Source organism: Schistocerca serialis, chromosome 3 (assembly GCF_023864345.2).
Source record: "Schistocerca serialis cubense isolate TAMUIC-IGC-003099 chromosome 3, iqSchSeri2.2, whole genome shotgun sequence".
In the NCBI taxonomy this organism is placed as follows: domain Eukaryota; kingdom Metazoa; phylum Arthropoda; class Insecta; order Orthoptera; family Acrididae; genus Schistocerca; species Schistocerca serialis.
In genome coordinates, this window is record NC_064640.1 from 662897343 (window position 1) to 662901965 (window position 4623).

Sequence of the window (4623 nt, forward strand, 5' to 3'; positions counted from 1 at the left end):
AAACAGATGCACACGAGCGAGAGCAGGGCAATCAACCTTACACTACGGTGGTTGATGACAGAATGAGGGCGACCTTGGATGGAGTGGCCTTTATATACCCTCTGTCCCCTCCACCCACCACTTCCCCTAGGGAGCCAATTGGAACTCAGCATCCTACCCCACTAGCAGGTAAATGCTGGTATGACCACACTGGACAGATCGGTGCCGGTCTGACCACGCTGAAGCAGTCTGTGCCAGTCTGCGAGCACTGCCTGTGTCCTGCTGGTTGTGGAATTTTTGCTATTCGACAAAACCGAACGTAAGATTAAATGTAGGTAATGCTCGCCCCCATATCGCGATAAATCTATGTTCAGCTCTCTATGTACCCAGGGTTGCTATAAATTCTGTCTGGTAAGCCGGAACATTTCTCTCCAATTGACCAAAAATGAACGTAATTTTGGAAGGATAAATCGAGGCAAAGCGGGCTACTTCTCTTAAGCTTAGAAAAGTGAAAGATTTGAGCAAATGCCGCTTTTAGTTGCGAATAGCTCCAGCTGTACCAAAAAGAAACGGAGCTTTAAAAGATCACTGGGTATTTGTTTGACAGTGTCGGGTGCTAACAATTGTTTCACAGTTGTTGATTTTGTTGTGACAAACTTTAACCTTTTTTTGCTGCTTCGCACACATTAAACCGTTTGGAGCTTAGTGTGAAAGTATAGTTCACTGATTTCAAAGACATAATGATGTTTAACAGCACGACAGCACATTGCTAACTTCGCTGCCGTTACTAACTGCTTGAATGTCCAGTTCTTTAAATGCTTCAAGAGCGCACGTTTGATTTGTGCTTTACGTCAGTTAAATGATCCTTAATATCTGCTCTTTCCCCATCTACAATAATATCATAACATTTACGAATTACACATTCTGCTTCATGGTCACGCCTCCTTCTTTTTATGAAGAACCATTCGTCTGAATATTTTTCATGGAATGAACATATCCTCTTTAGCACTCTGAGCTCACTTGAAGCAATCAAATACCTTATTAACAAATTAACAGTGATACGACTCAGAGAAACAGAGAATCACGTTGCTGTAAAGCTTAAACTAAAGTGAGATAAGGGACGTTAATGGTGGTCCGTCAATATGGCATAGTGCATTCGACGCTGATTTCAACGTATTGAGGAGTATATCCTAACATAAGGGATGATAAATTCAGTTCGTAAACAGCTGCACAATATACCAATGCAAGGGTTCAATTGTACCTGGTACAGTGTACAAACAGGACAGTCAATACGGCCGTAAAAGATGGATACAGAGAACGTTCCCTCATCGGCACACCTAAGCGTATCCTCGCGCTTTTCCTGTTGCACTATTGACGGTAATGTTGATTACAGCACACCAACCCGTATATATGATGTCTTTCCAACCCTTTCTTCCGCTGGAACGTTGTTGATGATAACATAGTGCCTGATTCCTGTACTTTATAACACTTGTTTGAGGCAGTCTGGCAGGATGCTTCATCTTCCAGAAGCGCTGACTGGAAAACTTAAACATCAAATAATTTCGTAGAACTGAAGAGAATCGAGACAAGTAGATGATGTGAGTGTGGGCATACCTTAATTATTTCAGGTGCTGTGCACATATACACGATAACTGCTCTGCTTGTCTGAAATGTGTATATGTTGCTGTGTAGAGTTACTGTAGCTTATGTTCCAGCATGTTCAGAGAAAATGACTGTGTGTTCTATCGTGAGGGAGGTATAGATTCAGCACATCGATAGCTATAAGGATATGAGAGAGATTGTACGTAGAAAATTATGTGCGCTATTGATATTGAGAATCGTTCCAGAACCACAGCCGTCAAGAGGAGACATTTCCAATACATGATGCAGCAGCAATCATAATATCCAACTGTAGTTACACTGATAAGTATGTGCCTGGTTCCCAATAATCTTTTAAGTCTGGAGATGGCCGTAGAAAGCGTAGCACCAAGCAAGGAGGTCGGGGCCAGAATCACCATCTCATGGGATGCCTTTGTTCCGGGATGGGGCAGTTTGCATTGAGTCGTTTTTCGGGACAGCGTGTGTCGCAGTGTGGAAATTTGAGAAGGTTCAATACCGACAAGTGTTTGTGCAGGGAGCATTGATAGTGTTCGAGTTCCCGCCACTCAAGTCCTCGTGGTGTGGAGGGCCTTCCAAGGCCGGCTGGCTTCTCTCTGGCTGGCATGTGCTTCCATTGCTGTGGTCACGGCGATAGTATCCTCCAGGCTCTGAGTGCTGGCACTTTACTGTGACATTAAGCATGTGGGCGTCTGGAAGGTGAGTACATGGGCTGTGAGAATGTTTTTAACGATACCAGTCAACTAGCAGTGAATGGATCGTGTTTCTCAATACATTGCGATGGTCTTTGTTGTTGTTGTCGTTGTTACTATCTCATCACGCAGTATACCATTTCCTCCCTCCTTCTTTGTCCTGGTATAGCTGAGAGAACCAGTCAACTTACGAATTCTATAGTACTCTTGAAAAGAAAATACGCTTGGCGGACCTGTAGTGGTTGGGGAATCTATAACCGTGATGGTTTAAATTCATGAAGAAATCTGAAATTCCAACTATCATTTCATACATCACCGGTTCCAATCAAGATTACAAATGATAATAGGTTTGGATTATTTCATGAAATATCTCGTCAAAAAACACAACACTATTGTTTATGCACGCAAACTACTGTGCAGTGTCTATCTCTTTTTTATTTCAAGTAATTTTTGACTGTGTGAAGCAAATTGTTTAGATGTCATATTAACGATTTAATTGATGTTATCCGTGGCACATATTCTGGAGCATCATTTGTGACATTTTCTAAATGTAATATTTCGCAATAGGTTTAATAACTCCTGAAGCAGTTCCTGAAGTGTACCTCAAGAAAAGTGCACAGCAAGGCTGGGGCAATTTAGAGTCCATGGCAGAATGAAATGTCTCATGCTAGTTCCTGTGTAATCTGCAAAGCAAACTACAGGTCTCTCTCAATCCGTATACAATTATCTATTTTTGAAGTGAATTTCGAATCAGCCGGGTACTAGTTTACTAGTTTAGTGACTTCATGAATGTGTGTGTGTGTGAGAGAGAGAGAGAGATACAGTATGTGATCAAAAGTATCCGGACACCTGGCTGAAAATGACTTAAAAGTTTGATGTGCCCTCCATCGGTAATGCTGGAATTCAAGATGGAGTTGGCTCTCACTTAGCCCTGATGACAGCTTCCATTCTCGCAGGCATATGTTCAATAAGGTGCTGGAGGGTTTCTTGGGTAATGGCAGCCCATTCTTCACGGAGTGCTGGCTCTGAGGAGAGGTATCAATGTCGGTCGGTGAGGTCTGGCACCAAGTCGGCGTTCCAAAACATCACAACAGTGTTCTATAGGATTCAGGTCAGGACTCTGTACAGGCCAGTCCATTACAGGGATGTTAATGTCGTGTAACCACTCCGCCACAGGCCGTGCATTATGAACAAGTGCTCGATCGTGTTGAAAGATGTAGTCGCTATCCCCGAATTAACAAGGGGTGCGTGCCCCCTCCATGAAAAACACGACCATACCGTAACACCACCGCCTCCGAATTTTACTGTTGGCGCTACACACGCTGGCAGATGACGTTCACTGAGCATTCGCCATACCCACACCCTGCCATCGGAACGCCACATTGTGTACCGTGATTCGTCACTCCACACAACGTTGTACCACTGTTCAATCGTCCAGTGTTTACGATCCTTATACCAAGCGAGGCGTCGTTTGGCATTTACCGGCGTGATGTGTGGCTTATGAGCAGCCGCTCGACCATGAAATCCAAGTTTTCTCACCTCCTGCCTAACTGTCATAGTACTTGCAGTGGATCCTGATGCAGTTTCAAATTCTTGTGTGATGGCCTGAATAGATGTCTGCCTATTACACATTACGACCCTCTTCAAATTTTGGACTGTCTCTGTCAGTTAACAGATGAGCTCGGCCTGTACGCTTTTACTCTGTAGCTGTCCCTTCACGTTTCCACTTCACTATCACATCGGAAACAGTGGACCTAGGGAAGTTTACGTACCTGTTTGTGAGATAAGGGCAAGCTAAATTTCACACGAGCGATGCCTTTTAAATCCGTATTGATTTGTCGACAGAAGATTTTCTATATCAAACAAATTTGTTATATTCGACCTAAGAATATGCTCAAGAAATCTGCAGCAAGTTGATGTTAAGGGTATCGGTATGCAATTTTGCAAGTCCATTACTTTACCCTTCTTGTAACAGCAGCCACTTGCGCTTTTTTCAATCTCTTGAGACGTTCGACTGAACGGGAGATTCGCGGTAAATGCAAGCTATTTTATTTTCAACACTTTCAGTTGCTTTTCAGCGCTAGGGATGCCTATTTCTATGTCCTCCATAAGGGAGTCTGGGCGACTCTCAAATGAAAGTATGTCTCTACGGACCTGCTGTGTGAATGATTTTTAAACACAACAGTTAGAACGTCAGCTTTCCTTTTGGTGTCTTCTGCCGCCATACCAGACTAGTCGACGAGAGACTGGATAGAAGTCTTCGGCCCGCTTAGTGATTTTACATAGGACTATAGTTTTCTCGGTTTCTTGGCAAGAATTTTTGTTAAGGAATGAC